The sequence below is a fragment of the Priapulus caudatus genome, unplaced genomic scaffold, assembly GCF_000485595.1.
Source record: "Priapulus caudatus unplaced genomic scaffold, Priapulus_caudatus-5.0.1 Scaffold1497, whole genome shotgun sequence".
NCBI classification, from domain to species: domain Eukaryota; kingdom Metazoa; phylum Priapulida; class Priapulimorpha; order Priapulimorphida; family Priapulidae; genus Priapulus; species Priapulus caudatus.
This window is the reverse complement of record NW_014578558.1, coordinates 46,383-58,165: the sequence shown is the minus strand read 5'-3', so window position 1 is coordinate 58,165 and position 11,783 is coordinate 46,383. Positions and strand designations below refer to the sequence as shown.

Here is an 11,783-nt window from a genome sequence, read left to right as displayed (position 1 = left end):
TCGTCAAGCTGAGCTATTGCCATGGGTTGTCGTACGTCCGTCCGTCCAGCCGTCCGTCAACATTTGGTTACGGTCAACGATAACTCAGGAACCGTTTGACCCACATATTTGAAATTTGGTATAGTTGTTACTGATATGCTCCCATATTGAACGTCCTATTTTGGACGCCGTCGACGTACTTTCGAGCACAAGCAATATTTTGGCAAAAATGGAAGCATATAGTCAGCTCAGGTTCAACAGATTTTGCTCATTTTGTATGTAAATGAATAAGGCTAGGGGTTTGATATTTAATTTTTTTTATGCCAAATTAGGTAGGCTTTTTGGCAATTATATAGCATATTATACGCAGATAACAGTCTGTGTGTCACACTTGTCTGTTCGTTTATACATTTCATGACAATATCTTTAATGCCAAAATTGGTATTTCCTCTCCACCCTGCCGCGAAAACGTCTTATATTAGAGTAAAGTTTTACAAAAACATGTCGGAACGCAGCATAACCTATTTATTCTTCGCGAACCCATCGCTAAGAAACCTCACGCGCGTATAACGCCATCTACCTCACAAATTTTGTGTCTATTCTTTGGTTTTATAAATTTAATCTATTGCGACTATACAGTATGGCAACCAAGAATGTGCTACCGCCTAGCCAAAACTACATACGAAGAGTACAACCACTTCGCATGCAACCAACTTAACACTTTGACAACAGTTCGTGTTATCGGCTCAGAGCGCAAACCCATTGTCACAGTCACTCACCGTAAGGTAATCATCAGCTCACGTGGAATAACGCGGCCGTCCTCCTCAATCCTTAACCGCGTTCAACACAATCTGGCGCAGCTCCGCCCTTTTTAGCAGTGCCCTTACAACATCCTGCATATTACTTCAACCCACAACCGTTAAATGGCCGATCATCCTTAGGTTGTAACGCCATCCGACTCGCGCCACCCACTCTCTCAAACTTCACCATCTTACAAGCCATTCTCCATCTCTTCACATAAAAATCTACCTCATAATCCTATCAACGAGATATAATCGCGCAGTTCCCTATCACTTCTTTTGCTTTCACTACCTAATTACCGTCGTCCACGGCGGCCACGTATGGTTGCTCAATTAACAACTGACTTTTCTCTCACTCACTCATCCATTGTGTCCTTTTTAGCTCATCTATCATACCAGCTTCAAATGCCACAGCTTGGTAGACAATCCCCCCCCTTGATCCGGTCCCGTCCGTCCGTCGTCCCGCTCCGGCCTAGAAACCTTAAATCTCCCTCGCGCCTCGCTCCCCGTCAACAGTGGGCACCAAATCTTACACCACCCGCTCGACGCTCCACCCACGGTCACGCAAACTAGCTCGGGATGTGGAGCGCGGCTAATTACCGAAACGATCGTTCGGCCAGGGTTTCGTTCACGCGCGGTTCCATGCGGAAAACCTGGAGAGAAAGTCATGGGCATTTTCACTTTGGTCTTCAACCAAGGCGCTGGAAAAAGTCCTTGACCAACCTCAGAATAATTTGCTACAAATTCATTGAGCAAAAGTCATGGAAAATATGAACTATTCTTGAATTAATATTAGTTTTAAGTAGTTCGTTGATCAAATAAATATGCCTCTTCAATTTCCACATTATTTACGGTATGTGCACTTTATTGCCCTCTAGCCTAGCTGCTATGGTTTGTGGGTAAATTGCATCAAAAAGGTCCTTGGCAATTTTATGGATTTGGCATGCGAGAAGTCATGAAAAGTCAATGGAAAAAATTCTCCAACTAGGGAAGAACCCTTGAGTTTGGTGATGTCGGAAAGCTGGGGGGGTCAAAGCCGTCAGAAGGGTCAAAGAGGTGTAAAGAAGGTGCGGAACATTCACTCCCTTAACTTAAGGTACTAGGGAAAATGCAGAATGCGGCACGGCCACACCCAATCTAAACGCGCGCACCTAGGCTCCACCGGTTCAGCATAGTCGACTGTATAGCCATCAGTCGCTAGCACACAACGCCATCCACTGTGCCGAAATTGGAGGTTCACAGGTCAAAAGGTCCAGTGGGCACAGGGCAGCACTTTTAGACTCTCTCTTCTCAGAGACCCATGGTCCACCCTCTGCCGGGATGCCGATCTGAAGCAAACTGTTTTGCGTTTCAGCCCGGTGACCCTACGCATTTTTTCAATGCCCTTTATTGGAAATAGCCGCACCAATGGACAACGCTTCCGACCCTCTCTCCTCGACCACCTGCGAACGAGCTAACGTGTCGGCATAGACACCTTTTTTGCACCTCAAGCCCACGGAGGAGTTTAAACTGTGCGCACTTTAGTTGACTTGCGTCTCGCGTTTTCAGAAAAAATCCTTGCAACTCTGCCGGGTACGACTTCCGTTTCGCTAGTACGAATCCCTATTACATCCCTGCGATGCTCTCGAGGCTACCAATGTCCACAGCTTAAAATTTCCAAAGCTAAACCTTTTGCTGTTACCAAAAGGTGTATGTTCCTTTAAATCGAGCTCATAATTTCTATCGTCATCTGTACTGTCAGTATTACCACTGTAACCGCCTATTGCGCACTGCCAGTGGCTGCCTTGCCGGAGTGCAATCAAGTGTCCGTGGCCGGCCACCGGAACACACCCACCAAGCTTCATTGCCGTCCTGCGATTTAACTTGGTTGACAGGACTGGCCCAGCGCGCTCTATTGACAATTGCAGCCTGTAGGCCTTGCGTAGGTACAATGCCGATGAGTGCTCTACGCTATTCTGGCTCTTCGCAATATAGTGTGTTGGCTACCTCACGACCATGAATGGGAGCTTCCATCTTTAATCTGAAGACACTTAAACGCTAACGCGCCATCTTGTGGCAACCTTTTCATAACGATCGCAACGAACATTCTTTTGAGAGGCTATCCTGATACCATCCCTGTGCATGCTCCACTGTTTCGCGTGTATGTGAACACATTTGGGACTAACAGGGTATTGACTAGAATCCCTCAACTCCACCACAGAGTCACCGGCAGTAGACGTTAGTTTATGACGCTTGAGAGAGAGAGAGAGAATGAGAGAGAGGGCAAGTGAGAATGATGTGGAGAGAGCCAGCGAGGGCGAGAGAGAGAGAGAGAGAGAGAGAGACAGCGGGACAGGCAAAAGAGAGATAGCATCCGATGGAGACAGAATTAAGAGTTCATAGGAATATTATTGCATACGATGTGAATCAAACGAGAACCGATATATGAAAGACAGCATTATCTTATTGCTGCCCTATCCTGCCAGCATTCTATAGCATCCCCTCAGCCATGGAAAAAGTTACTTTTTTTCACAGGAGCTCTTTTTCAAAAGTCTGTGGGAAAAAATAGCTCTCGTCAAAAATTTGAGCCTCACGGGAGCGATTTCAGAGGTTTGAAGAGCGAATCGCTCCCGTGTATTTTTTACCCTGCTCTCAACACTCCCCTCCTCAACCTTCTGCTTCTCTCCCTCAACCTCCTCCTCCTCCTCCTCCTCCTTGTTGCTGTGCTACGCTATCCTGCTAGCATTCTACAGGATTCCCTCAGCACTCTCCTTCTCATCCTCGTCCTTGTTGCTGCACTACGCTATCCCGCCAGCAGTCTACAGGATCCCCTCAGCACTCTCCTTCTCTTCAACCTTCTCCTTCTCTCCCTCAACCTTCTCCTCTTCCTTAACCTCCTCCTCCTCCTCCTCCTCCTTATTGCTGTGCCACGCTATCCCGCCAGCATTCTACAGCATCCCTCAGTATTGCATAGCATCCCTCAGCACCCTACTTCTCCCCAGCTAGAAGGGCAGGGGCTACTGCTACCATTGCCATGATCGAGAAAGAGGGGGAGAAGGAGGATGAGGGGAAGGACAGCAGAGAGACGAGCAGGGATTGCTGGTATCACTGTCATGAAGAAGGAAGATGGTGAGGGGGAGGATGGTGTGGCTGCTGGTGCTACTAAGGTGATAGAGGAAGAACGGTACAGGAAGGATGAGCAGGAATCAGGACGGGTGCGGATGGTGCGGCAGAAACTGCAGGCAGCTGGAGGAAAAGAAAGTAGAGGAAGTGGAGGAAGAGGAGGAGGAGGGTGGGCATCAAGAGGAGAAAGGGAAGAACGAAGACATGCAGAAGGAAAAGACATCATAATATCAGATTATAGCTAAGACGTGTATGTGCAAGATATGCACCAGGAGTAGATAGTAGGGAGGAGTGTGACATCAATAAACAAGGGAAATTCGTCATTTAATAGCCTTATAATACCTACGATTTACTACGCGTAACTCATCCAACTTGAGCTCAAATCGGACACAGTACATTCGCCCATCATCGTACGAAATTGTTTCCTCGTAGACACCCGCAATCCGTAGATACAGCCTAAAACGTACGACACGATTCTCCATTCTCTGGCCATTAATCTAACGCCCATTGTGCGCCTATAATTCAGACAAAATGCAGCAACCTGGCTGTGTTTGCTCTCTCGGAAAGCTGAATGTGGCGTTGTGGCTCGCAGGGAGATTGGAGATCGACGCAACACTCGACGAGCTAATCATTGTGTTGGCGTGCATGCGTGAAGGCATGCCAGCTATGTACAAAGGTGGCCTGTGTAGCCGTGTACCGGGTCAAAGGTTATCTCGCCGAGTGTTGATGCCTCAATCTCCCAGCGAGCCACATGCCTCGCTCAGTTAGCAATAGGCGCGTTAGGTAGCTGCCTTTTGTTTGAATTATAGGCGCGCAATGGGTTGGATTGATGGCCAGAGAATGGAGAATCGTGTCGTACGTTTTAGGCTGTATCTACGGATTGCGGGTGTCTACGAGGAAACGATTCGCTACCATGATGGGCGAATATTACTGTGTCCGATTTGAGCTCAAGTTGGATGAGTTACGCGTAGTAAATCGTAGGTATTATAAGGCTAGTAAATGACGAATTTCCCTTGTTTATTGATGTCACACTCTGACTCCTCCCTATTATCTACTCCTGATATGCGCATATATTTGGTAATTAATTAAACAAATCGTGCTTCAATAAACTCAAAATTCACAGAGATAATATAGCTAAGACATGTGTTTATATGTTCAGCGAACGAGCTTGGCACTCAACCTGCTCGCTAATGTCGAGTGAAAATAATATCGGGCGAGTAAAAGCTAAAACTGACTCGCCCATGTTGGCGATTAAAAATAATTGTTAAAGGGATAGTAGACTCTGGGATTTTACTGCATACAACTGTACTTACTGTATAACAAATCGTCTATACCCACAGGTATTTGTTACCAGATACCTTATTTAATTGTTATAATTAATCACACATCAACGCTACGAAATTTGAACGGCGCCATGACACCGCGACCGTGCTACCACCCCTAAAAGTTGCGTATTTGACCGTTTATTTTTGCACGTTACAGACCGAGGCTAATCACAAAAGTGCAATTATATTTATACCTAAATTGCATTTAACCAAACGATATTCATTTTAGGGCAAATTTATCCATAATTTTATTATAACTGAAACTACGTGTACATGTCGTTTATAGGAGATTACCATCCTTTTGCTTTTAAATTAATAAATAAGAAAACACCTCGGTCTGTAGCCTTGGCTGGAAATTCGGTTTACGTACTTTTCAGATCGGTGCTTCGAGTGGCGCCACCGTCGTTGTAATTAAACTGTATTCGTTAGTTTTAAATGTTTATAGCCTCACCTTGACATCGTCAAGCTCGAGCTATTGCCATGGGTTGTCGTACGTCCGTCCGTCCAGCCGTCCGTCAACATTTGGTTACGGTCAACGATAACTCAGGAACCGTTTGACCCACATATTTGAAATTTGGTATAGTTGTTACTGATATGCTCCCATATTGAACGTCCTATTTTGGAACACGCCAGTCGACGTACTTTCGAGCCACAGCAATATTTTGGCAAAAATGGGAATTGCCATTAGTCAGCTCAGGTTCAACAGATTTTGCTCATTTTTGGTATGTAAATGAATAAGGGCTAGGGGTTTTGATATTAAATTTTTTTTATGCAAATTAGGTAGGTTTTGGCAATTATATAGCATATTATACGCAGATAACAGTCTGTGGTGTCACACTTGTCTGGTTCGTTTTACAAGATTTCATTGACAATATCTTTAATGCAAAATTGGTATTTCCTCTCCACCCTGCCGCGAAACGTCTATATTAGAGTAAGTTTTACAAAACATGTCGGAACGCAGCATAAAACTATTTATTTCGAACGCCATCGCTAAGAAACCTCAAAGCGGTATAACGCCATCTACCATCACAAATTGTGATTCATTTTGGTTTATAAATTATTATTGCGATATACAGATGGCAACCGGTGTGCTACCGCCTAGAAAAACTCATACGAAGTAAACACTTCCATGCAACCAATTAACCTTTGACAAAAGTTGTGTTATGGTCAGGGAAACACCATTGTCACGTCACTCACGTGGTATATAGCAGCTACGTGGAATAAGCGTGTCCTCTCAATCTTACACGTTACACATCCGGAGCCTCCGCTTTTAGCAGTGCCTAAATCTGAATATTATAAAAAACGTTAAATGGCGATCATTTAGGTGTAACGCCATCACTCGGCCCACATCTCAAACTTTCACATCTTAAACATTTATTTTCACATAAAAAATTACTCATAATTATCAAGAGTATATAATGGGAGTTCTATATACTCTTTGTTTCTATAATGTACGTCGATGGTTGCTCAATTAAAACTGACTTTTTCTCACTCACTCATTTGTGTCCTTTTTAGCTCATCTGACATAGTCAGATGCAGCTTGTAGAATCGCTGATCGTCCGGTCCGTCCGTCCGTCCGTCCGGTCGTCCGTCAACAGTTGGGCACAAATGCTAACGCTCGACGTACGGTCACGATATTCGGATGTGGCGGGGTAAATCCGAAAACGAGTTGGGATGTCGAAGCTGGGGGTCAAAGGTCAAAGGTCAAGAAGTGTAAAAGAAGGGGGAACATTCACTCCTTAACTTAAGGTATAGGGAGAATGCAGAATTGCCGGCACAAATCTAAACGGCTCGACCTAGGCTCGTGATAGTCGGTGTATAGCATCATGGTAGGAAAAGCCATCACTGTGCCGAAATTGGAGGTCACAGGTCAAAGGTCAGTGGGCACAGGGCAGATTTTAGACATTTTCTGAGGACATGTCTGCGGGCGAGCGATTGAAAAACTTTTTTGTTTCACGGCTGACTAGCATTTTTATGGCTTTATTGAAAGGACCATGAATGTCCCTTCTGCTGACATGCGAAGAGTAAGTGATCGGATAACCTTTTGACCCTCAAGAGGAGGGTTAAACTTGGATTTGTTGACTGTCTGTTAGAAAATTTGACTGTCGGGTTTGCTAGTAGAATCTATACATGCCTGGATGTATGGAGGCTACAATGTCACACGTGAAATTTCAAAAGCTAAATTTGTGTAAAGAAGGTGTATGTTCCTTAAATGCGTATAATTTCTATGTCATTCTGTACTGTCAGTATGTTACATGTAACGTATGCCACTGCAGTGGCTGCTGCCAGTGCTGCTGCCAGTGCATGTGTTGGGGCAGTTTTTGCCTGCGCTTAATGGTTGCAGGTCAGCTCTCTATAGAGTACCGAAGTGATGACGTCACGGTGGCATGACAACGAGCCTGCTGGTTCTACACAATCATATGCTCTGGTAACATTAACTACGTGTCGTGTTTTGTACCCGATTGTAACCATCATCTGAGAGTCATTAATGCAGTTTTATAGATTTCCAAAGGTGGAAGTGAAAAGCACCAAAAAATAAAAATAATTAACAACAAAAAAATTTTAAAAAAAAATTAAATTTTTTTAAATTCATTAAATATTGTAAGATCGACTTGCTACCGATGCTTTACGCTGTCTGCAGCGCACACATCGTGTTTTACGTACGCACAACATTTTCACCAGCTAAACCTTATATGGAGCCAGTGGCTTGTGTAGAACCAGCCCGTGCGTTGTCTTGCCAACGTGACGTCACACTTCGGTACTCTATTGGGCAATTTGCAGCCTGTAGGCTTGCGTAGGTAAATGGATGATGTTAGCTATTCTGTCTTGCAATAGTTGTTGCTACTACGAATGATGGCAGCTTCCATCTTTAATCTGAAGACACTTAAAACGTACGCGCCATCTTGTGGCAACTTTCATAACGATCCCAACGAACATTCTTTTGAGAAGGTTCCTGATACCATCCCTGTGCATTCACTGTTTCGGCGTGTATGTGAACACATTGGGACTAACAGGGTTACTAGAATCCTCCACTCCACCACAGAGTCACCGCAGTAGACGTTAGATGAGCGCTGTCGCTATGCGGCACTTGTTTGTGTGTGAGCTACAGGTCATTGACACTTTCATTTAAAAATATTTCTAATGGTGATTGAAGCCATGAAACTTTTTATGTAGTGTAATTATAACCTAAATTAGCTGAAAATAACCGTAGAACCTAGAGTAATCTCTCCCTTTAATATTCCTAACTTCGTTTGAGCCAGGGCGCTATCGCACGAATTCTCACGGTATATTATTAAAGCGTCGTCGAAAAAAGCAGCCGCCAACAGCGCGCAGCAACAGCCAGCATAGCGTGGCGTGTGTATAGCACTGTATACGTGCTGGCTAGCATTGATTGATGGTGAGGGATGTGCGCAATAATTATAATTATTTATGCGCGTGGGGCATGTTACTAATAAGTGAGATCGGAAAGTGCCGCCGCCCATATTGAGGTCAAATAGCAAGTGGTATAACATTGCCTCGGCGCCGCCATTGAGAAGTATGCGAAAAATGTCAACAGTCGGACATTTTTACTTTCTGCATTAACACAAATATTGCACAATATCCAAATTAGCACAATCATATTTATAAATGTTTCTATAAACAGAAAGGCACCTGCGAATTGAAGTACGATGTTATTGAAGAGAATTATAGATAAAAAACGTAGACGGTTGCGACGGAGCTAGGCTTAGATACAAATACTGAAATATCTTGAAAAATGGCCTAAATATGTTTCTTGAAATTCTCACAAAAATCTCCTAAACTATCTTCAAATTTTTTTTCTACATATCACCAGAACATTTTTTCTAAATATTCTCAGTTATTTCAACATAATGTCTATGACGACATATTTTATTGTGCTGCCAAAAAAATTGCCAAACAAACTTCTCATATACATAATACAGAGACAATCTACTGTTGACCAAATGCTCAATGAAACTATACAGTTACAGTACATCGTGCAATGGCATGAGTTTTGCAATAAGCCTACTAGTAACACCGCTGGATAGAGTATTATTGCTGGCCTCAATGTTTATCAAGAAAAACCCATGCAAAATCCCCAAAAGATGCTTTTAAAAGTCGTAAATTATTCCAGAAAATTAATTTTTTTTCTAATAAATCTCAGAATTTCTAAATACCCGGGACTTCTAAACTACTCAATAAATATCCCGATATTATTATCTAAGCCTAGACGGAGCCGTGTATCTTTGTATTAGACTGGTCGGCTGCTCGACAAGTCCACCGCGTTACACTGACGTCAGTCGCTGCTGATTTTCGAGTGTCCATCTGCTCGCTGGCTCTAGCCTCTACTATATACTAGTACTACTAGTACTACTACTACTCTCTAGTACTAGTAGTACTAGCACTACTATACTACTACTGCTGCGCTTGCCTGCCTGCTGCCTGCTTGCTGCTACTACTACTACAACTACCTACTTTTTAATATTACTCACTACTACTACTACTACTACTTACTACTACGACTAGTAGTGTATAATAGCTAACTACTACTACTCTTACTAGTACTAGAGAGTACTAGAGCGTAGTAGTAGACTTGAAGTGGTACTGTTGATGTACAGCTGTGTAATGTGGCTATTACTAATACTAGTAATATTAATTAGGTTAAACTTAAGCCGACATATTATTATTAATAATAATAATGCTGGTGGATTCACATAATGTCAATGAGGCTGAGGAGGCGGTCTATGTCCCCAGGTTTGTACTGCCGGAACGTACCCTGCCGTTACTATCTAATATAGCCGGACCGCTTACCTCGCCTACTCACTAACGAGTCTAGGAGTCGCATAAGCCCTACTCCCTAACCCTAACCCTAACCCTAAACTAACCTAACCCTAAGCCTCCATATCAAATAGTTACCAGTCCGTACGGTCGGCAGCTACCCTGGGGGGACATAGACCCTATGGTGTCATTCTGAAGCCCCCCCCTTGCTCACTCCCTCCTGACACAAGCCATACTCGTCGTCGAGTAATCCTTTAATTAGCACTCGTTCCTTCCGAACTCTTCATTGTTTATTCATCATTTATATTCAACCTATTATTCTCACAGTTCTATCTGGCTACCAGGCAGCTAGACAGGAAGGATGGGAGCTTGCGGGCTGACGCTCCCCATCTCTGTTCGTCAGCGGTTCAAAGAAGGTGACTCGTGGGAAGCCAATGCAATCATTTTGGGCAGAAGACCCAATAAGGATGCCCACAGATTGCCCAGCCTATTGAACAATACTGCCGCTGGTTGCTTTGAAACCGGCCCATTGCCATCGTAAAGCTGCCATGTTGCTTATACTGCGAAGGTATAAATATTCAGAGTGGCCTATATGACTCAGCAGCCGGCATATATTCTGACGGCTGCCGCCGGCACGGTCTTTGATTTCCTAAATGCCCTGCAGTTTTTAATTTTCAGCGTTATCTCAAGTAAACAAGGGTTAGGGTTAGGGTTAGGAACTGCCGGGCATTTAGAAAATCGAAGACCGTGCCTGGCTGCCGGGCATGTAGCCACAGCGATAAATATTATGATAGTGGAATCTAACTTAAAACAAACGCTGTGGCTATATGCCCGGCAGCCGGGCACGGTCTTCGATTTCCTAAATGCCCAGCAGTTCCTAACCCTAACCCTAACTCTAACCCTTGTTTACTTGAGATAACACTGAAAATTAAAAACTGCCGGGCATTTAGGAAATCGAAGACCGTGCTCGGCAGCCGTCAGATATAAGTCAGCTGCCGGGCATATAGCCACTCTGTAAAACAAATGCATGACATGTTCATTAAGCTCTAAAATTGTCATATATGTTGAAGTGGTACCGTTGATGTACAGATACTAGAGTTAGCACATATTTTGCCCAGTACTTGAGTAGTGTAATATGTATATAAAGAAACAGCAAAACATTCAGATTACTATAAACAGTGATGAGTTGAAGAATGTCATATGCTAAATGTCTTATTACATATGTAATGCTTTGATCTTATACTTTATTTATTTTTAGAATGGAATGTTCACCCGATATGACACCAACAGGGTGGAAGTGTGGAATTGTGATGTGGACCACACCTGCACATCAGGCTACCCCAAGGTTGTTACAGTTGTTGATGCGAGAGGTAAAATATGATGTAGGGGACTTTAAGTTTTATTTACCAAAGATGTTAGTTTATGTTATGAATGACCATTTTTGTTTTCGACCAGCTCAGCATATTCTGTAGCCAGACGTACACTACATATATAAAAAGTCATGTAAAGCCCATTGCAGAAATTTTTCAAGAAATTATAATAGGCAATCACACGAATATGCAACACAAATAAACACTATATATGTAATGCACACGTCTGTTTACTACACTACATTTACGTGTGTCGTAAATAAAGATATACCACATTATTATCATCTCTTTTTAACATAGAATATAATATAGAATAGAATATATATAACCACATGTATTTTTACCTCATCTGACATAGTCAGACGCAGCTTGTAGAATCGCATGATCGTCTGTCCGTGCATCCATCCGTGCGTCCGTCCGTCAACAGTTGG

At 43.4% G+C, this 11,783-nt stretch overlaps 1 protein-coding gene across 2 annotated transcripts in view; it reads left to right on the top strand.

Moving 5' to 3' along the window:
* Positions 1–11,263: 11,263 nt before the first annotated feature.
* LOC106816820 overlaps positions 11,264–11,783 on the top strand; it is a 4,665-nt gene continuing 4,145 nt past the window's right edge. For both annotated transcript variants that reach the window (XR_001394942.1, XM_014821452.1), the window contains exon 1: positions 11,264–11,352. The gene's annotated coding sequence lies outside the window, so the exon portion shown is untranslated. The remainder of the gene's footprint in view (positions 11,353–11,783) is intronic.